This window comes from Panthera pardus, unplaced genomic scaffold, assembly GCF_024362965.1.
Source record: "Panthera pardus isolate Hobbes unplaced genomic scaffold, ASM2436296v1 HiC_scaffold_17, whole genome shotgun sequence".
NCBI classification, from domain to species: domain Eukaryota; kingdom Metazoa; phylum Chordata; class Mammalia; order Carnivora; family Felidae; genus Panthera; species Panthera pardus.
Window position 1 is genome coordinate 15,555,983 of NW_026526732.1, and position 23,624 is coordinate 15,579,606.

General features: G+C 40.1%; 1 protein-coding gene across 1 annotated transcript in view; it reads right to left on the reverse strand.

The window, feature by feature from the left end:
* ESR1 (estrogen receptor 1) overlaps positions 1 to 22,479 on the reverse strand; it is a 421,083-nt gene extending 398,604 nt beyond the window's left edge. Inside the window, exon 1 of the mRNA XM_053904374.1 lies at positions 22,096 to 22,479. The gene's annotated coding sequence lies outside the window, so the exon portion shown is untranslated. The remainder of the gene's footprint in view (positions 1 to 22,095) is intronic.
* Positions 22,480 to 23,624: the final 1,145 nt, after the last annotated feature.

Below are 23,624 nucleotides of genomic sequence, written 5' to 3' on the forward strand. Positions count from 1 at the left end.
AGAGATTAACAATGATCATTCATAGTGAAATAGAACAATTATAACAATATACCAAAATAAAAGTTCTGTGAATGTGGTCTCTCTCTCTCTCTCTCACCGTTATCTTATTGTACTGCACTCTCCCTTCTTCTTGCGAGGATACATGATAAAATGTCTACGATGTGACATGATGTCAGGAAATGACATAGGTGTTGTGACGCAGCTATTGACCTGACACCTGGTCAGGAGGAGGGTCATCTGCTTCCGGATCAGACTGCAGTTGACCCAGGTAACTGAAACTGGAAAGGGAAACTGCCCCTAAGGGAGGTTCCTGCAGGGAGAACAAAGCAATTGTAGCCGGAAAGCACATAGGAGGCAATTCCTAGGGGGCTTCAGAGGCCCAGGTAAAGAGCCTAGATTTTATTCCAAATGCAAAGCAAAGCCATTTGTCGTCCCTCTGGGACTAAGTTTACCCCCACGTACTGACTCTAATTTACCTCCAGCAAACCCTCTTCTCTCGCTCCCATTTCTTCCCTCTCCCATGTGTCCTTCCCCTCAACTTTAAACATGCTTAAAGATCTCCCACGAATTAAAAGAAATAATGTTCCCTCAATTCTGCTACTCACTCCAACCAGTCCCATTTATACTTGTCTTCACTAAACTTTTTAACAAGCGTCCTAATGATGACAAACACAGACAGTGCTTATTACAGGCCAAGCTCTGTTTCAAAAGCTTTATGTTTATTAACTCATTTAAGCCTCACAATAACCCCATCAGGTGGTTACTATTGTTATCCCTATCTTACAGATAAAGAAACTGAGGCAAAAGTAGTTAAGAACTTGCCCAAGTTCACAGCTATCAAGTGGCAACCCAGCATCCCAACCCAAACATCCTAGTGTGGAAGTCTTCCCTCTTAGTCCAGACTCGGTGCCCCGGGATTTGCCAAGTGTCCCTCCTCTCTCTGGAGTCAGACTTCTGTCTCAAGTTCCTCAAGCAATCTTCTCAGGGATGTCATGTTCCTCTTCTTCTCTACCTTCCTCAAGTCCTCTGTCAATTTCATATTGGCGAATACTTTCTCCATGGTAGGACTCACTCCTCCTGTGGTTCCTCTGCAGCCCACATTTAACCATTCTCCTTTCCCTCTCCACCAGCATGGCCCCATTTCCAGAAGTCGGCACCCCCACCCAGAGCTCAGTGTAATTGTTTCACACAGGTCCCATCTCAGCCCCAGCTTACCCACCACTGCTGTGAATCTGAGGCCCGGCTGCCGCCAACACCCTGCTCAGATATCTGCTCTGATCCCACACTTTCCACAGATCCAAGTCCAAATGACTTCAGCCTGGTCACAACCTGTCTTTCCAAACCAATTTGCCATGAGACAGCTTCATGTAGCCTGCTAGAGCCGAATGGAACTCTCACCATTCCCAGACATGCCAGGTGCTTTTCCACTGTCCTTGGTCTTCTCTCCACTTGGGATGCTACCTCCAATCTCTAAATACCCAAATCCTGCCATTCTCAAAGGCCAAGCTCAAATATCACTTCTTCTATGGCAGGAGTACCGTGGGGCAGGAAGTAACATTTCTTTCCTTTTGAATCCTTAGTACACAGGAAAACCAAGTGGGGAAGACTTGCAGAAAAGTGGAGTACCTATCTTATTCCAGTTAATATCTTCTTTGCTGTATTTTCAGTGTGCATATGCCTTTCTTCCCCATCCTTTCTTCATCATCCTTGAAGTCTGATTTATCTTTATCCCCTTAGCACCTTGCCCAAGAATACATTCAATAATATTTGCTCGCCAAATGACTATATACATACAGTAATAGATGTGTGTGGATATAATCCATTGCTCTCTCCTTTTCTGGATCATTCTCTCTTACCACTGTAGGATCAGGCTTGTCTTTGCAGTAAACTTGCCAAGGCTCATCAACATATCTTCACGTCCACGATAGATGTATGGACAACTTGGTCTTTCCATAGAAATGGCTCATTGCTCTCTTCCTCTCTCTCATAATGAGAACTGGTCCTACCCTTCATTCTGAACAACCCCCGCCCTGGCCCAGTCCAAGGTCCTGCCTGTATAAACAGTCTCCCAGGCAGTCACAGTTTGCATTATAAGATCTTCTGGGTCTTCACAGACAACATCCCTGTCTCCTTGGGTGCCATGTAGGTGCAAAGTCATAGTAGACTAGCGCTGGGCTAGGGCGTTTATGTATCAACCTGACCAAGTCCTTCATAGTGCAGATGAGGATCCTACAGCCCAGATACCTGAAATGACTAGCCCAAAGTCTAGCCCAAAATGCTAGACTTTCAACAAATATTTAGTTATTTATTATGGACAGCCATTACTATACTAAGTGCTAGTGTCATCATGAAAAAAAAAAAAGATGGACCCTTCATGACGTTGTCTAACAGGAAAGCTAACAAAAAGCAATTTCAATAAAATGTTGACAAGTGTTCTGATATACGAATCAGAGATTTCTATGAGAACATACAGCCTCCTTGAGAAAGAAAAGCATGTGGAAGTAAAGGGTGAGCAGAGACAAGTCAGCAAAAGGGAGGGGGGAAGGTTCTAGCTAGCTAGTGAGATGTGGGCCAGGTAGCAATTCCATGAACTTTTGTCTTCCACACAGTTTCTGACTCTAGTTCCATTTCCCACCCTCTAAATCTCTTCTACCTCTGAATTCCTATGACACTCCAACTACTCTTCCATCTTTTCCGCCTGTCTTCTACTCCCTTCCTCCTTTCCTGCCTTTCCCCCAGCCTGTCCCATCCAGCCTCCATGTATTCCCATGAGCACATTGCAATCCTTACACAAAGAGTTAAAGACACTTTGCTGAGTTGAGGTACACAGCGAGGAATAACGGAGCCTTCTTCCTCCAGCACGCGCAACAACCACTCCACAAACACCGCCAAACACGTGTCTCTTGCGGGGGGGAGAGGTGAAGACCTCATCAGACTGGGTGGGAATGGCCAAGTGAAGGTCAGCTTCACAGTGGACATGTTCTAGCCAAAGAAATAGATGTGTGAAGACCAGGAGTCCCAGCACTTTCAAGGAACTCAAAGATTATAGAGCTAGATTAGGTTGAAGACTGCAGTAGGCTTGGCAAGGCCAGCAGAGGTCGGATGCGGGAGACAAGTTGTCCAGGGGCAGTGTGTGCCTCTGTCATACTCATCCACTGGGAACGTGATTATTGCTTCCTCAGGAGAGCAGGAACATGCACTTTTCTCTACAGAAATAGTTGAGATTATTAACCCAAAAATACTCTCAACCAAAAAGCGTCAATAAAATAACAGTTAAAGGAAGAATGTGTCTCTCCCTCCACATCAGCTTTGTGGTTTCTTTATCTCACTTCTGAACCAGAGGGCCTGTATTTGGGATCATCTGGGCATGGGACTTTTTTTTTCTTTTTTTTAGTATCTCCAAACCTAAGATTTAATTTTTTTCGATGTAGCTATTCTTCCCCTCTACAACTTGAAATCAATTTCAGAATGCCAGTTGCTTAGGGCTGATACATTTCAACAATTTTCTATGAAAAGCCCAAAGAAAGACAGTGAAATTAGCCAATTTCTTCTGATCACTATAGTTGTGCTAATGGAATTCTTTTTCAATAATTTCTTAGTTTTTCAATGCAATTCTTTAGACTCTGACAAAGTAAAATATAATTTTTAAGTGATATGGGGAAAATATAGAAGGAAATAACTGTCCAAGAGATTTGGAGGAATTGAAATAAAATAACTAAAATGATCTGAGAAGTGAGATGGTGTAAAATTCTTGCCTCTTCCTCTTTGGAGTGATAATTTGAGATAATGTCTCCATATCCCTAAAAGAGAATGTGGATAAGAATGAAATCACTTCTTAATATGCCATTCTGCTTTTGGAAATGTGATAAAACATTTTATGTTAGTGGTCCGCGGTGATTTGGGAATCATTTATTTTTGAAGTAGGTGAAACCTTTTAAGTCTTGCCACTGGAAAAGGGAGGGAAGACGTATTTTTAAAAAGAAGGCATTTTAATAGCTGCACGGAATGGTGGAAAAACTAGAGCTGGCCTGCTGAGATGACGGTGGGGCTAGCCATCCCTGTCACTGTGACCAGCTGGCCGTCACCCCCTCCCCAGCCCCTTCACCTCCAACTACTGCGTCGATAAAAAGAAGGGGCACTAGATCAATATTTGATTGCCAAATATTTGATTGCCAAAAAAAAGCAAAGTTCACCCTGAATATAAAATAAACTGTCAATATTTACTCCCAGTAAGCTCGAGGCAGACTGAGAGAGGAGCGAGAAGAGGCAAGAGCTGCCATGAGTAAACCGCTGTGCTGACGGGAGCGGACCACTCAAACAGCAGGCAAACCCCGGGCCCCAACCATGGGGAGCTGCGCCTGCGCAGGTGGCTTCCGGCCACCTTCCGGCTCTGGAGTCCTGTGGCTTCTGGCTCTGGAGTCCTGTGCTTCCCAGTTCAGAACTCAGGATTTTCTAACCGCATTGTCCGTTTAACACAAAATCTCTCTGAGGCCAGTTTAATGATGATGTTAACAGTGATTTATGTCATGAACGAAACTTCTAAAAAACAAGCCACTTAAAAAATCAGCGGACTGGAAGACGCTTGAGTTCATGTCCAATTCCCTGCTACCCTGCTATGTCTCTGACCACCCCGCCTCCCATACACACACACACCTCGTTTTCTTGTTTAATAGAGGGGGCTCCCAGCCAGGAAAATGAGATCATGAGAGCAACTGTGCAGGACACAGCTGTGAGCAGGGAAGAACATTAATTCTGCTCCTTCTAAACTACCCCCACACACTCACACAAATGGAATTGTGGGTGTTCACAAAACTTGATTTGATTTTTATCACTGCTATTTCTGTTCATAATAACAATAGTAATGCTACAAAAAAACATTTTCAAGACTCCAAGTCTTTTAGCAGTTAGATTTGGCATGTTTTCTACCTAAAATTGTACCTATTTTCCAGTGGAAGGCAGTGATTTGGGAAATGCTTATTACTTTGTAAACTCAAACTCTTCGTAATAATAAAACAATCATGAGAGGTATCCCTTTTCTTCCTAAGACCATTTTAAAGACAATTCATAGTTTTCCTTTCCTATTTTCTTCTTAACTTAGAAATGAGAGAGTTTTGCTAGAGGTGTTTGAAAGAAAAGGTTGAAGGCAGAAAAAACTAGGCGTATCACATTCATCTTCAGTGATGCTCAGAACACCGATTGGTCTCTAATATGAAGAAAAGAAAAAAATTATACACAGGAGAGAGAAATTCAGCTTATTGTTTTCCAAACATTAAGAAAATGGTGCAATGTGGGTTGAGAAAAAGAATTTCACTGTTTTTGTCAGGCAGGTGCTGTGTTGTATGAACTTGTTTGGGTGTTCAGTCGTTGACCTTTATCAGATGGGCTGGAGAGCAAGGATTTGAGCAGGTCAGGCTGTCAAAGATAAATATGTGCCTGGCACTTTTCTGCCTAAAGAAACATTACCTTCTCATGTTATCTAAAGCTTTGTCCTTCTCATAACCTGATACATTTGTAATAGTTCCTTCTTGGTGATCATTTTCCAATAAGCTACTGGGTTTAATAGTAGATCATTCAGAAACCATGACGATATCAGTACTACTTAAGTTCTCTAAGTTGATTTACTTGAAACTATGGTAATGGTGTCCTTGTTTTCGCTCATACAGAAGACTGATCTTCTCCCAGTAATTGGTTAAAGCAGTGTTCACCTCATCTGGTGGTAATGTGAGTTTTCAGCGTGGCCTACAGTCTAAAATAAACACGGTCTTCTCCATGGGATCTATATTCCCTCCATTCTAAATCACCATTTTAATCTCCCGGTGGGGAGGAGGCGGGGGGTTGGGGGGGTTGACCTTTAAATTATGCTTACCTTTGCTCACCTATCAAGAGTGTGATGCGAATGGCATGGTATCAAAGAATCTAAACCAAAGGGCAGTGGGGAAACCGCTAAAACGCATTCGGGATGCTTCTCAGAGAGGACATCTCTAAAAATCAGTGTCTGAGGCAACCACCAACAAAGAGAAGTCCACACTAAACGAAAGGGTGTCAATGAAAATTTACATGCTCCGCGTTCCCTTTTCATTCGTTTCACTTTTAGGTCGCCTATTCTTTCAGAGTCTTACTTCTTCACCATCTGGAAGAATTGGTGATTTGTTTTAGACCACAGTCATAAAGCACATACAGCCCAAACTTCTGTTATATTTTGCTCTTTTGTCATCTGTTCTTCTTCCCTAATTGTTCCACGTGGAAGGCTTTTTGTTCCCACAAGATTGCCATCCCCTTGGATATAAGACCATACTTTTTGAGGCCACTCTTAGCACCTCACACCGTTCCAGGGACACAGTGAAAGCTCTAACAGGAAATGAAAGGAACTGAACAAAGGAGAACAAACCTAATTTTCCTGTCAATGATTAATAACCCAAAGAAACTGCACTAATGCTTCAGTCATTATGTGCAGTTAATGTGAAAAAACTGGAAATCAAAGGCACCGACCCTTTGGAGGGAGCAGAGTGTAAGTCTGTATTAGTCCAGTTCTTACTGATCCTCCTGAGCCAAGAAAGTGCTGACATAGACTATTGTCCAGAACTCTCCGTCACAACAGAAGGGAAGGTCTTGAAATAAAAGTGACGAGTAGATAAATAGGAATGTATTTATTCTAATTTTGAAGTACCCAACCCATGTGATGAGCCACAGGCTCTTCATTAATTAACTAAAATTAATTTCTAAAGCAACTCCTTCCTGTAGTAGAGACACAATTTGGGCCCCATGTGTCCCAAACACGGTATAAAATGCTCTCGTTGTGTTGCAACATTGAATAAATTGAATTGTAATTGAATAAATCACCGAAAAGGAAACTGAAGCTCAAATAGGTGAGAGAATGTGCCCAAGAGCATGCAGTCTGGTTGCCTTGCCAGTAGACCAGCCCAAACTCTGTGTTTAATGGAGGAGAATCATGAGGTTCAGGTAGTTTGAGACTTGGCCGGTGTCGGTGAATTGGGGACTGAACCATTCCTAACACCAGGTTTCCTGACTCACACTTCAGGCATGCTTTCCATCACATAGAATAAACAATGACTTCATTTACTAGCTGCACAAAAGTTTAACAAGAATTTTCCAGAGAAGGATGGGAACACTCCACATTTTTTTCTCATAAACAAAAGTCTTTGTTTTCCAAATACATGCTAAAGACTTTTAAATCTATTCTTTGCAACTAATTTTGAACAGAAACTGAGAAGTGTTGCCATTGTTACTCATTTCTATTTCCTGTACCCTGAGTACCAAGGGCCGCTCCACTGAGGAGGGAGTAGAATTTCTCCAAGTACTGGCTGCTGTCGCCTCACTCACCTGCAGCCTTCTCTGTCTGCATTTCACCTCAGGACCCGTGGATTCACTGATGCAGAAGCGAAAGATGAGCAGGCAGGGACAACTGGCAGCAGCATTCCTAAACAATATGGCACCAACTCCAAGCTCAGCTCAAGACTCAGACAGATCAGGGTTTGAAGTCTGGGTCTTTCACTTCCTAACTGTAGATTGGGGGCAAGTTATTTATCTGCTTCCTCCCTCTTCAAAGTCATGCTCCAGGGGTGCCTGAGTGGCTCAGTCCATGAAGCGCCCAACTCTTGGTTTCGGCTCAGGTCATGATCTCACAGTTCATAGGTTCAAGTCCCCCATTGGTCTCTGCCCTGACATTGTGGAGCCTGCTTGGAATTCTCTCATTCCCTCTCTCTCTGCCCACCCCCCCTCACTCTCTATCTCTCTCTCTCTCAAAATAAATAAACATTTTTTTTTTTTAAAATTGTGCTTATCCCAAGGGTTGGTATGAGGATGAAATGAAACAATCGGTTCTCAAGAAGTGTTCACTATGACTATTATTTCCCAGAACTGGAGGTAAAGCAGTGTTGTTGCCCATAAACTGTATTCTAATGGTGAAAGCAATGGTATAACTTGGGAGTTCTGTGACGAGTAGTAGGCAGAGCTAATAACTACCCTGTACACACCAGGAAGGCCATGTAGGTTGTTAAAATATCAAAATAAATCCACACCGGTTGTTGAAGAACCATGAACTCAAGCCCCTTTAGTGCCCTTTTGTGCCACCCCAGGCACAGGGCCGCCGTGGCCCCTCCCATCTAACTCCACCCAACCGCTAAAGGGTTAGCACCTGGCACCCTGCTAACAGGGTGGTAGATGGGTGGTGGGGGAGATACCCTGGACCCTGCTCATGGGCCACTGGCCACATCCCTGCTAGTTGGTTGGTACCTACACCCTACAGGCTGTGTCCATACCTATTTTGAATATTTATTTGTGTCTCAAGGAATATTTTGTGACATTCAGCAGTAACTTTAAGGACTAAAATGAAAGCCATGCCTATGGGACCAAAGTAAGCACCTTTGGAACCTTTGTGCTAATAGGAAAAAGCACTACTTCCTCCCAGTGGAAGCAACCCCACACCAGGAGACACACATTGGGGAGACACATTTTGGGGAGCCAGCTAGACTTTAGCCTGCACTTATCTTTCATCTGGAGACACTGTTGCAAGGCATGGTCTCATTATACAGCATCTCTCCACTTGCCACCCCAATCCCCAGAATATATACTTCAAAACAGAAGCAACACTAAGCTGCAAAATCTTTATAAGAAAGTCCAACGAAGTTATGGTTTTTCCCATGATATCTACATGGGTGCTTTCTTTTTTAATCTCAAAAATTGAGCTAGTTTAATTAGTGTCTATTGCACCAATTCTTATAAAGTAATTCCACTATTGGTTCATTTTAATTTCACATTAGAATCACCTGGGAAGCTTTTGTACAAAATATCGATGCCTGGGCCCAAACCCAAATCAATTAAATCAGAATATTTGGGGGTGGAACCCGAGCATTAGTAGATATGTTAAAGCTCCCCAGGAGTATCTAATGTGCAGCCAAGATTTAAAACCACTGTCCTACAAACCGCTAGAAATAGCATTCAGAAATGAAGCAGAGTATTGGGGCTTACCAGTGTGTGTGTGTGTGTGTGTGTGTGTGTGTGTGTGTGTGTGTGTGTGTGTGTTCTATCCGTCTCAGTTGTATTTATAAATATTTATTGTGAGTGAAATATACATACAAAAGATCCAAATTATATGTATGTTTTTTAACTTAAAACAGTAAAAAGATAACCCAAAATACGAAACTTATTGAGTCCACTCAGCTAAAGAACTGAAACATTTCCAAAATACGCAAAGCCTATTTTTTTGTTCCCCTATTTTGTTCCTCGCTGGCCAGGTAACCACTACCCAGAATTTTGCTTCTATCCTTTGCTTTTTTTCTTTATTTTTTTTCATAGATTTTGCATTTCTAAACAAAATATTGTTTACCTCTACCTGTTTTCAATTTTTTATAACTGATTTCCCACTGCATACATTCTCCTGTGCCTTACTAATTTTGTTCAAAATTATGTTCTGATGAATTTTATGTTTTTCATTTAACGCCCTCAACAACCCCATAAATGAGTTATTGTAGATAAGAAAACCCAGGCTTGAAAGGGCAAGTACTCTGACCAAAGCCCCACTCTAACAGTAGCAGAAATGGAGTCAGAACATAGATCTGTCCACCTCGAAGCTTGGCCATTGAACCATACAGTGGCTCATCATTGTACTGAACTTGCCACAAAATCATGAATAACAAAATTAAGAGTTAGAAACACAAAGAGTTAGAAACACAAACACAAATTATGCTATTTCACCATGTCTAAGCTATGCTATGTTCACTGAAATTGCCAGAGGAAGTCATAAAGTCCTGTGCAGAATTTTGGGAATTTTACATCTTCCCTTAGAACAGATGTGTTCATTTCACCTACAAGGCAAGTGTATAGGACTGATATCCATTCTGATTTCTTTGGAATTATTGAACTTTAAAGTGCTAAACTGATGGCGATATAGACATGTCTATTATAAGATGGATCTATTGTACAGTATAACCTTGGATCTGTGTTTCATAAGACAAGCAAAAATTTCTAATAACTTAATTTGATAAACCAGAAATGCATTGCAATACAAGTAGTGTGCAATGCTGAGCATCACATGATCACAACTGAACCAATGGTTCCTCTCTCTCTCTCTCTCTCTCTCTCTCTCTCTCTCTCTCTGCCGGATTGTGGGTGATTGTCTGCCATGCTCAGATGTTGGGTCTCAGACAGAAATCAGTGATTTTTCAGAACATTGGGAGGTGCCCACAACTGGCTCTCGTGTATTTTTTGTCACTTCAAAGCACTTATGGACAGTCCTTTGCTTTTCCATACAAGAGTAAGCTTAGGAATGCTTTGCCTCATTCTAGATCAGACTGCCTGCAGATATAGACCCTTTCCTCTGCTGCCTTAGTTCCAGTCATATTAAATATAGTATATGACAAGAGTTTATTAATACTGTACTGTAGTCAACATCCGTGCAAGTATATACAATGGTCCCTGTGCAGAAAAATATTCCATTGAGCCAACAGATAGCAGTGTTCTGTTAGTGATAGTGAAAATCATCCTACACAATAACCCTCTTCTCTCTTGTCTCTCTCACACCAACCACAAAGGTTTTCAAAGCTAAGTGCAGGTTAATTTGTTTATTTTTTATATTTTGTATTTTCTTTATTATTTTGTATTATATTACAGTATTGTAATCATTTTTATATGAATACTTTTGGGTTGTTGAATGAATCATCTGAGTTTCCATTATTTCTTATGGTGAAATTCGCTGTGATATATAAGTGTTTTGGATTACAAGCATGTTTCCAGAACAAATCATGCTCGCAAACCAAGGTTTTACTGTATATAGATAAATGCTAGCAATTCTCTTACCTTTTTACCATATTAGATAAGTTTTTCCCACAAGCAACTGTGAATAGTAATGTGTTACTTTAAAGGCAAATTATGCCTAATAATTCCTGTTTGTTTTCTATCTGTTGCCTCCTTAATTTGGTTTGATTATCAGCTATAATCTGCTATAAATTTCAGGAGTAAACATTATGACCTATGTATATATCATATACATTCTTTTCTATTCTTTTTTTTTAACTTAGTTGAGATTCATACTATAAACCTACAGACTGTTTTTCTTGAATAGAAGTTCTTGGTGAAGTTGGAGTGTTGGTCAAGACATTTGTTTTGATGAATTACTCCTATCAAGGTTCTAACCCCCAGATCTTGCCTACAGCTAGGGATTGGAGCCTTCTTTCACAGGCTGATTCACCGAGTCCTACAGATAAACCCAAATACCAATTTATTCCTTAGCCATGAGAAAAACTCAATGGTAAAAAGGTCTAGGACAATTGCATTGGGAAAACCCAATAGGAAACCTTATGAATGGAAGTTTGCAGGATCAACAATGGAACCAGAAAAAGGGGGAGTTGCTGGCTGATTCTATGTAGGAGAGGCTTGCCACTGGGACTGAAAGGGTCTGGGGTTCTGGTATCCCCATTTACTGGTCAATGTTTGGCTTAGCATTTCCTAGTTCATGTTCCTTAGGCTTCTCCGTGGTAAGCCCTGAGCTGGCTATCTTCAGGAAAGCTTTTGCTGGCTTGTCTATGCACATTTGAACTGGATTTAGATGCAGGCATGGCTGCTTTTCTAACTCTGTGATCTTAGTTAGACATAAGTGCTTTAAGCCTGGTTTCCTTATGTGTAAAGTGAAAATAATATTCCTTCCTTTCAGGATTATATGAGGATTAAATGAGACAATAATTTTAATGCACTTAGTACAGTGCCCATGACGTAGTAGGGGCTTACTATATGACATCTACTATTATTTTTAAAAACAATTTTTAAATAGAAGCATATATTATTTAAAATATCTAATATTGGCATCTAACTTCTTCATGGAAGGGAAAACGAAGCAATGTTATCTGCTCGTTGAAATGAACAACAGTCTTTAGAAGAGAGCTTTGTGGGGGGCACCTGGGTAGCTCAGTCGGTTAAGCGTCCGACTTTGGCTCAGGTCATGATCTCGAGGTTCATGAGTTTGAGCCCCATGTCAGGCTCTGTGCTGGCAGCTTGGAGCTTGGAGCCTACTTCGAATTCTGGCCCCTCTCTCTCTGCCCCTCCTCCTCCCTCTCTGTCTCTCAAAAATAAATAAACACTAAAAAATACATAGGGGCACCTGGGTGGCTCAGTCAGTTAAGCAACCGATTTAGGCTCAGGTCACGATCTCACAGTTCATGAGTCGAGCCCCGCGCTGGGCTCTGTGCTGACAGCTCAGAGCCTGGAGCCTGCTTCAGAGTCTGTGTCTCCCTCTCTCTCTGCCCCTCCCCTGCTCACACTCTGTCTCTCTCTCAAAATAACAAATAAACATTTAAAAAAATTGTTTTGATATAGAGCTTTGTTCAATACTGGGGGTTACCTATTTTTATTAAAGAAGGAATATTTGTGGGCACAAATTTAATCAAAGCAAAAACCAAAAGCACGGATTATGTCTGCATGTAAGGATTGTAAAATACTTCTTAAATTTAGAGTTCAGAAATGCAGAAAGGGAAAAAGCCTTCAGGGTCAAGAAGTGTTTCTGTGGGTCATTTCATCTACATCAAAGAGAATATTTAGAAAAACTAAAAAGGTCAAAGTAACCTGAACCCAAATTTTATTGACAAAAGCTTAAGTTAGCTTTACCATATGTCATCAAACCATAATCAGGACCATCAACAAATATTAACTGAGTGCCTACTGCACTCCAGACACAGCAGTGTGGGCCATATTTACGGTCAAATGATTTGGAGAATTACTAAGACCTAGACAATAAGGTATAGCTTAAATAATTACAATCTAATTTGGGGAGACAGGACAGAGCATAAAAATAAATCTGTAAAAAACTTTTATGGAAAAAAACAGCTTGCAAAATTTTGCAATGTTTTTTAGAAGGTGCCTATATTACTGTAACATAGAAAAAATATTTTAAAACATAGATCTTAAGATAAGGGGAAGACTACACAATTCTCTATCACAAATTTTTTGTCAATAACCTCACAAAGATTTTAGATCGAATGATATGAAAATGCCAGTTTCAACCGTTTTTTTAAGCATGGGAATGAAATTTATATGGTTCAGCCTTTGTTTCAGTGAGTCATTTTTTTTAAGTCAAATAAGTATTGGTCTATGTTTAATACTTATAATCTATCTACTCTAAAGTCCTGCTTATTTCTTCTGGAGCCTTTTCAGATATGAGGGAAATTTGGGAAGAAAAAAAATTACTTAATGTTTAAACTCAGGGATTAAAAAACTAGCATCAAGAGTTAATCAGTGATGCAGAAAAATTTCACCCAACACATTTCATAAGGGACAAAAACTTAAATGCCCATGGGAGATCCACCCCAGTAAACCTTGTTAGTACAGTGATATTCTCTAACAATCAAATTTAAGAATAATATCCCCTCAAAAGAATTTGCTTTGCTTTGAAGATTATGCAGATTGTGAACACTTGTGGAATATAATTGCCATCCCAAATATATAACTTCACAATAGATAGTAAATCGTTTCAATGTCATATAACGGAAAAAGTTTTATTTTTAAAGGTTCGTATCTTTAGAAGTTGTCCAATTTGACTAATATCCCTTTTTTTCATGGTGCAGTGAATCTTAAAAGCCAAAACTCATCTACATCTTGTTACGTATTTTCAAAACAATTTTAAATTCCCACACAACATTAAGTTATTTACAACCATAAATCTAAAATCTGAGTTTTTAAGAATGACATGTGATAACCTTACCTGAATAAACAAAGAAAAATTAAAGCAAATAAACAAACAAAATGTAGATAAGATATTGACTTATTTAATATAGTTAAAGAGTTGCTTGGCTATCATCCCTCGATAATCTAAAAATTCTCCTACTGTGAAAGATTGTCATCATAATTTACGAGCTCTGAAAATCTAGGAGCCACATATCAAGTCCTTGAAGACACCAACCACTATGCACACAATATATCCCACATTCATGGCTCAACATCATTTCATAAGAGACAAATGTTCTTTCACTTTATGTAATTTTAACACATATGTGAGGCACTGGTCTGATTACATCTTTTCCTAGCCATTGTAACGTTAGATTATCTGACGTAAATTTAATAACATAGAAAAAAAACCTAAAACTTACCTTCTTTGAGAGCTAGAGAATATAATTCGTAATCGAATGGATTGGCATCAGACTCTGAAGATATTTGAAGCTACATGTTCATTTATCTGACTGCTCAGAACCTTAGAACATACCAAAATAAGATCTATAAACCAAATGTTTTTTTTGGACAAAGCTAACGCTGTTTATTTAAGCATTGATAACTTGCCCGGGAGATTCATTTCTGCTTTGAGATAAATTTTGTTTACTAAAAGAGAGCACAGGACAACTATCTCAAAAAACATCAGTAACTTTTTTTCCCAAAAGATGGCAAACATGCTATTCATAGGGAAGGGGTGTGCTAACTGCCACTGGAGTTCATGGTAGAGACACCACGAGCTAGTGACAAAAGCGGAGTTGCGAGGAGCAAATAGCTTTCATTCTGAGCCTCAGAGGTGAAAACCTGTACTGAGGAAAGAGGTGCTGCAAAATACTACTTAAAATGGACAATGGGTTAATATTCTTAATAGCTAAAGAGCTCTTTAAAATCTATTTTAAAAATAGAACATGAGAGGGGCGCCTGCGTGGCTCAGCCGGTGAAGCATCCAACTTCAGCTCAGGTCATGATCTCATGTTTCGTGAGCTTGAGCCCTCCACATTTATGGTCTGATGTTGGGAAATAGGCACTTTGAAACACTACCAGTGGAAGCACAAGTTGTTACAGCCTTCCTAGAAAGAACTGACTTCAACTCAAAATCTCAACACACTGAAAGAAAGAAAAAGCTTTCCTATTGTCTCATCTACATTTCAGAATAATATAATTGAAAGTATACTTCATTCATAAAAGCAAAAAAAATCCATTATATACATAGATAAAGTCTCTAAAAATATATAATGTTACAGACTCAGAAACCTAATATTATAAATGTAACCATATTTCCAAAATTAGTTTCTAAATTGAGGAATAGACACATGAAAATAGCCTAAACATATATGAAAAGAAATAAGAAGAGGGTTACCCCACAAGTTATTGGCAAGCATTATTTGAAAACTAAGATTGATGCAGTGAAAGACAGTTCATTAATGAGACCAAATTACAAGTTGGGACCAAATGCGTCTACCCAAAATTCATATGTACCTCAGAATGTTGATTATTTGGGGAATAAACTCTTTGAATAGGTGATTGAATTAAAATGAGTCATTAGGGTGCACCCTAATCCAATAATGACTGGGGTCCTTATAGGAAGAGGAAATTGGGACATGTAAAAACTGGCAAGACCAGAATAATGCCTGTAGTTCATTTAACACTATTTTACCAACGGCAATTTCCTTACTATAATGATGTGCTATGGTTCTATGGGATATTAGCATTGAGGGAAGCCAGATAAATATTACAGGGGAACTCTCTGTACTGTTTTTATAACTTTTTTACAAAAAAAAAAAAAAAAAACTTATCTAAACTTATTCTAAAAGAAAAAAATTTTAGAAGTATACATTGTAATAGACCTTTGGGGAGGGCAGGGGGAGGCCTACTTAGTCGACCATCCCTTCTTTCTGAGATCATTTGATTTCCTTTTATTTTATTTTTTTTTAATTTTTTTTAACGTTTATTTATTTTTGAGACAGAGAGAGACAGAGCATGAACGGGGGAGGAGCAGAGAGAGAGGGAGACACAGAATCGGAAGCAGGCTCCAGGCTCTGGGCCATCAGCCCAGAGCCCCACACGGGGCTCGAACTCACAGACCGTGGGATCGTGACCTGAGCTGAAGTCGGACACTCAACCGACTGAGCCACCCAGGTGCCCCTTGATTTCCTTTTAGAGAAAAATGGTATAAATATTCCCCCACTGCACACAGACCATGGGATTCTAAATAAAGGAGCTTTTATACTTCCAAGCCTAATGCATCTATATTGTCCATCACATATGACTTCAGCAAGAAAATTCCTCTCAGCTACAAAACAGATGAAGGGGAGGGAAGCAAAAATAATGTCTCAGGGAGGGGGACAAAACATAAGAGACTCTTAAATATGGAGAACAAACAGAGGGTTGTTGGAGGGGTTGTGGGATGGGGGATGGGCTAAATGGGTAAAGGGCATTAAGGAATGTCCTCCTGAAATCATTGTTGCACTATATGCTAACCAACTTGGATGTAAATTAAAAAATAAATAAATTTTATTGGGGCACCTGGGTGGCTCAGTTGGTTAAGTGTCCGACTTCGGCTCAGGTCATGATGTCACAGTTTGTGGGTTCTGGCCCCGTGTTGGGCTCTGTGCTGACAGCTCAGAGCCTGGAGCCTCCTTCAGATTCTGTGTCTCCTCTCTCTGCCCCTCCCTGACTTGTGCTCTGCCTCTGTCTCTCAAAAATAAATAAATGTAAAAAGTTTTTTTCTTAACAAATTAATTATTAATTTAAAAAAGAAAGAAAGAAAGAAAATTCCTCTCAGAGCCAAGTCCTAGGGACATGACCCAAGCCGGTCTAATCAGACTCTCCAAGGGCTTTTCAACTTGGTCAGTGATGCAACAAAGGAAAGACGGTCAGAGGTCATTCATTCCTAGGTGCCCACAAAGGGCTTGTTGCCCTGGTCTTCCAATGGCTTGTTACCCTGTGATCTACTGAGCATTTTTCCAGTATATTCCCTCTTGCTTGAGTTAGCAGAAGTGGGAAACAAAGAACTATAATTGAATAAATGGCGTCTTATCCAGGCTTATTTTAAATAAAGAGTTAAGGGAACTGGTCCTCCTGTGAGCTCCCTTCCATTTAAGGGACAGTTGGTCACAAAGTCTCATTTCTTTGAATGAAAACTTAAATTAAAATATTTTCATCTCTGTCAAAAATGAACAGCAGATCCTTATCATTTGCGTCTCTTGGGTCTCCAGACTGAGACTTTCACGAAGCAGTTTTGCCTGCCAGGTCAATTATTGGGTCAGACACCTGAAGATCTTGGTTTCACCTCAGGAAAATTCTCTATCAAAACTAAAAAACTTCAAGATTTCTGCACAATCCTCTGGCACTTTATTTAAGCAAAGGAAATCAATAAATTGATCGCAAGTAGGAAGACAGACTTTGGAATCCAACAGACCTGATCGGACACTGTCATCAGTTACTGCGTACTGGTATTCAGAGCTTGGGCAACAGACCCGACCTCTTTGAGCTTCTGTTTCCTTCTTCAAAAACTAAAGGTAATATCATTTTCTTGTGGATTATTTGGAGTATTAAATAAGAGTTTCCAGGGACACCTGGCTGGCTCTACCTGATTGGTAGACCACATGACTTTTGATCTTAGGGTCATGAGCTCAAGTCCCACGTGGGGTGTAGGGATTACTCAAAAGAAAAAAAAATTTTTTTTAACAAATCAGTATATGCAGTTGGATCTATTTTCCCTTTTTAAAAAATTTTTAGGTTTATTTATTTATTTATTTATTTATTTATTTATTTTTTGAGAGAGAGAGAGAGAGAGAGAGAGAGCGAGCACAAGTGGGGGAGGGGCAGGAGAGGGAGACACAGAATACGAAGCAGGCCCCAGGCTCCAAGCTGTCAGCACAGAGCCTGATGGGTGATTGAACTCATGAATTGTGAGATCATGACCAGAGTCAAAGTCAGACACTCAACCCACTGAACCACCCAGGTGCCCCTGGGTCCACATTTTGTTAGAACAACTACTTTTTACGCACCTACAACCATCTAGTTCAAAAATATCCTACTCCCATGTCAAATATCAGAATATAACTATCACTGGTACTGTAACTTGAACAATCTCTTTGGCTATGTGTGTAAAAAAAAAAAGTTTTATATTTGTATAAAAGTAATAGATACTAAAATCATCCCCTCGTCTAGTCATAAAATTGGGACAATTATATAGAAAATATTTCAGATTATGTTACCTAAAGGACATAATTATATGGTATATTATGTGACATATCCTTCTGAGCTATACCAGCTATCAAATCAGGCCAGAACAAAACCTGACTTCTTAGTGCTCCTCTGTTAGAGAAAAGATGGCCTCATAAAAAATTATGTCTCCATATTTTGTATTTTGTGATTTCAATAATATCCCACTTGGGGTAGGAAAAGCAAGATCATTCTAGCAAATGTATCATTGCAATAAAGTACGGCAATAAAAGAAGACATAGACCATAGAATAGCTGGCTCTCATCACAATTTCAATAATACAAGTAAGAGTCTGGAGTATTTATCAAAAGTTAATCTATCAATGGAGGCACAATTCAAGGTAGGCTCATAAAATGTTAGATTTGAATAAATATTAAGGATTATGACTATAGCCATCATCCCCCTCCTCCATTTTTAGATCAGGAATCTGAAGATCGGAGAGGTTCAGTTAACTTTGCAAGGTAACATAAATCCAGACCAGTAAAATGGTGGGAAGATTTCAAGATTTGGACTCTGGAATTTGAGTTGTGTCTCTGCCTTATGCCTCTTATACCACCTTTCATGTGTTGTTTAATAATCTAGATATAATCTGTAATAATTTATATTTTGGCACTTGGGGGAAAATAGTCCAACTGTTTTCTCATAGTAAAATGGTATAAAGATGAAAAACCACAAAAATATTCCTATATCTTAGGTTGTAGTGAGAATTAACCAAAATGCTCTTGTATTAAAAAGCACTTTATAATCTATAAATTTCCATGCAAATGTTGGTTGTTAGTAATAGGACGCTGAGTGATGGAAATATCTTACTGTTTTCTCAAACCATTGGATTCTGCTGAGAGTTCCAAAAATGCCAAGATTTTCTTATTCACCATTATTTCCAGGAAACCTATCACAGCATGTGGCACACAGAAGGCAGTCAACAACTATCTGTTAAATTGGTGTGTTATTTTTGGAAATTATGTAGTCAGATTGAATAGAATATATCTTATTTCCATAGTTCACATTACTACATAATTCTCTGATGATTTTTCTTTTTGATCTCAGGGAAAATCTCTGTGTCCCCCAGAACAGGTTTTTCAGTTAGATTGGAGGGAAACAAGATTGTGGAATGAACTGCCTCCTCCCAACTGCATATCACAAAAACGAGGGGGGAAAAAGGTAAAGTCCAGTTCTACTTTTTTTTTTTTAATGTCCTTTGGGCTACATTCTGAGAAAATGCTTTGACCTGATTTTCTAGTTCACCAGCTTACCCCTCATCTGGTCTTGGATTCTGTTATTCTTCTCATCTATTGAAGTCTTTTGTTTCCCAACATCACATTTGTATTTTCTAAAGTCTTTATTTTTTCTCTCTTATGGACATGGTATCATTCACGTCTCCCTGAAGTGCTTAAAGATATGTGATAGAACTTATTGTAAAGTCTGGTTCTATTTGTTCTATTCACTCTGTTGATAGAGTTAGAAGCCTTTTTCTTTGTTGGTGATTTCTCCCCTAAACGTTTAGTGTTGGTTTCCTACTTTGAGCTTTGTCACTAGTTTGTCTGTGAAATGATTTATCTTTTTGTCAAAACCTCTTCTTAGAGACATCAGAGAGTGGAATATACTGCCATAGGTAAAGCCATTACTAGTTTGGTGCATGAAGCTCCCTGTTACTCTTAGGTGATGGATGACTGCCAGGGGACTTCATGCCAGTCTGAGCCAAGCCTCCACATTCACAGTTTCTTCTGGAGGATAACAATTTTGTCATTTGCTACTTGACTGCTTCCTGCCTCTTCTTGGAGCTGTTTCTCAACCTAGTACCCTCTCCTGTGTCTTCTCAGTCACCCCTCTGATTAGGGACACATCTAGAGCCACTTCTGCCTTGCTAGCACTCTTCCCCTATACATGTCTTGGGCAGTATTTTCCTCCTATATGTTCATCTCAGAACATCTGTTTGGTATGTCTGGGCTTTCTCATAGCTCTTGGCCTACCAAGGTTGTCCCTTCTATTTCTAGCATGGCTATTGGTTAATTTTTTTAATTTCATTTTTAGGCCAGATCGAAAAATTCAAATATTTGAAAATGAGAGTGCCTGAAAGAGAGAAGAGAGAGAATGGAAGAGAGAAAACACTCAATGCAGTTGTAAAAAGAAATATTCCAGAACAAACAAACAAACAAACAAAAAACCCTCAGACTAAAAGTGAATAAAAAATGAATCTCACTTCACATTACTGTAAAAATTTCAGTACACCAAATGCACAGAGAAAATCCTGATGTCTTTCAAAAAGAGAGAAAAAATAAAAACAGATCATCAACTAAGAAACAGAATCATATGGACATTGGACTTTTCTTTAGTAACTGTGAATGAAAGATGACAGTGAAGTAGACATTTCAAAGGTCAGAATACAAATATTTCTAAACCCAACCAAGGTGTAAGAGCAAATAAACACATTATCACACTCGTGGGGTCACAAAAATTCATGAGCCACAAACTATCACTTAAAGCATTACTGGAAGGACACCTGGGTAGCTCAGTTGGTTAAGCGTCTGACTTCAGCTCAGGTCATGATCTCGAGGTTCATGGATTTGAGTCCCCCATTGGGCTCTGTGCTGACGGCTCAGAGCCTGGAACCTGCTTCGGATTCTGTGTCTCCCTCTCTCTCTGCCTGTTCCCCCCCCCCCCCCATCTCCCTTTCAAAAAATAAACAAACATTAAGAAAAAATTTTAATAAAAATATAAAGCATTACTGGAGATGTTTTAAAGAAAAAAAATTAACCCAAGACAGAGATGTGAGAGCAAAAAGCAATGATGATGAGTATAATGAGAGATATAGACCAATGGAATAGAACTGAAAGTCCAGAAATAAACACACGCATTTATGGTCAGCTGATTTTGATAAAGGTACCAAAATAATTCAGTGAGGAAAAAAAAGAGTCTTTTCAATGGGGCACCACTAGATAGTAACATACAAAAGAATGAAATTGGACAACTACCTTACCCAATATACAAAAAAATTAACCCAAAACAGATAAAATATCGAAATGTAAAACCTAAAATCATAAAACTCTAAAAATAAGTCAGAGGTGTAAATCTTCATGCCTTTGAGTATGCTTTCTTAGATACGACATCAAAAGCAAACAATAAAATTAAAAATAATGATCATTTGGACTTCACCAAAATTAAAACCTTTGAATTCAAAGGATGCTACGAAGAAAATGAAAACACAAAGAATGATAGAAAATATTTTCAAACCATACATCTGATAACAGATTTGTATCTAAAGAGCTACAACTCAATAATAAAAAGACATATAACCCAATTTTCTAAATGGCTAAAGATCTGAACAGTATCTCTAAGGAAGCTATACACATGGCCAATGAGCACCTGAAATATGGCCAATATCACAAGTCTGTAGAGAAATTCAAATCAAAACCACAATGAGGTATTACTTCACACTCACGAAGGTAACTATAATCAACAAGATAGACAACCGCAGATATTGGAGACGATACGGAGAAATTCCCTCATGCATTGCTGGTGGGAATGTAGGACAGTGCAGTGGCATTGGACGACCGTTTGGCAGTTTCTCAAAAAGATACACATAGAGTTATCATATGACCCAGCAATTCCATTCCTAGGTATATAAACAGGAGAAATGACAACAAATATCTACGCAAAAACTTGTGTAAAATGCTAGAGCAGCATTATTCACAATAACCAAAGAGTTAAAGTAATCCATATGTTCACCAACAAACAGATTTAAAATGTATCATACTGAGGAGGGACCAAGATGGTGGAACAGCATGGAAGGGTTTTTTTGCCTCTCTCATCCCTGAAATGCAGCCAGACCAACACTGAACCAACTTGCACACCTAGAAAACTGAACAGAGGATTAACACAACAATCTGCACAACCTGAACCACAAAACTCAGCGGGTACCCAGCACGGAGAGGTAAACTGGGGGAGAGAGAAACCGAGGAGGGCAGGGAACTGTTTTTCGCTTGTGGAGAGAGGACGGAGACTTGGGGGGAGTGTGGGGTGACTGGAGAGAAAGTGGAAAAGTGGAAACAGCCACAGGGACTGAACAAAATAGGGAGAAAGGAGGAAGGAGAGCTGTTTAAATTCCATTAAGACTCTATAAACAGAGGGAGAGTCTAAAACTCCGCAGCTCAATACCTGGCAGTGCTCCGGTGGGAAGGGCGAATCCCCAGGAGTGGAGAGGAGAGCGAGGTCCGAGGAGTCCACAGCCACATGGGGAGTGGCAGTTCCCCTGCTGGCAGGACATTTGGTAGAGGCTGTGCAGCCACCCCACAGGCAAAGATCCCAGTGGATCCCGGAGAACAACCACATTTGCTGGTGTTGGAACAAGAAAGTTAAGGGGGAGGCCTGGTGATAGATGTGTGTTGTGAATTTCCATAAACCCTGAAACGCTGCTGCTAAAAGATCACACGAACTTTTTCTGGGGTGGGCTGGCACCCAGCCACAGTCTCTGGGCACGAGCAGCAGCGCGGTCGCACAAACGTTCCGGGCAGCAGGCCGGCACCCAGCCACTGCTCAGTAAAACCCTCTCCCAGAGGATCTGAGCTGGTCAAAGCCATGGTTCCTCAGGAGGGAGGGGTTGGAGGGAAGGATCAACATGGCAGAGAAGTAGCAGGATCCGAAGTTCCTTGGTGTCTCAAACAAAGCCGTGTTGAGGCCAAAGGACTTTGAACCCCAAGAGTCCAGGAGGAAAAGAGGCAGAGTTGCTTCCAGGGACCCACAGGACAACCTGACGGGCCATAGGTGGGGCGACTTCAGAGAGGCGGCTTCAGAGAGTTGACAGCCGGCCCACAGTGGAGGCGGGGCCTGTCTACACCAAGCCACACCCCTCCAGGCCTGGTAGCTGCGTTATCTACTGGAGTCGGATTGACACTGATGAACGAAGACAGCCCTTCCTCCAGACCAGCACTGTTGCATTGCCTGGTTTAACTCTCGGAACATTCTTATTATATAGATATATTCCTCCTTCCTTTTCTTCTTCTTATCTCTCCTCTAGTCTGGTTACTCTGGTTGTTGGTTTGTTTAAGCAGACATATGCAATCCATTCTCTTGATACATGTTCTACACCTCCTTCCTTATTTTCCTTTCTCTCTCTCTGGATTAAGCCATGTAGTTTTTCTGCCTGGCCAATTTCGATTTTTTCTTTTTCCCCTGCCCCCTGTCATTTCTCTCTTTGTATGGGATAAGGCCTCTTCCATGAGCACCGCCTCCACCCTGTTTTTTTACTTGTAGCTGGTGTTTCCTGGTTTTTGTTCCTGGGTTTTTTGGTTTATGTGTTTGCATGTTTTTATTTTCTATTTGTTTGTCTGTTTGTTTTCTTTTCCAGGGCTACTTCAATGAACAAATCAAAGCACAACTGGTGAAGGGTCCAAAACATCACCACAAGTAGGGAGATAAAGTAACCAGAGTCATAACAACAGAGAGCAAGTAACACTCTCCAAAAGACACCCTCTGAAGGGCCAGACCCTGGACAGTGTGTGACCCCTCTTTAATATAGCAGTGCTCACAGGAGCAGGACACACAACAAGCTTTTAAAACACATCAGGGACAGAAAACTAGCCAAAATGACAACACGGAAGAATTTTCCTCGAAAGAAATTCCAGGAAGAAATGACAGCGAAAGAATTGCTCAAAACAGATATAAACAATATAACTGAATAAGAATTT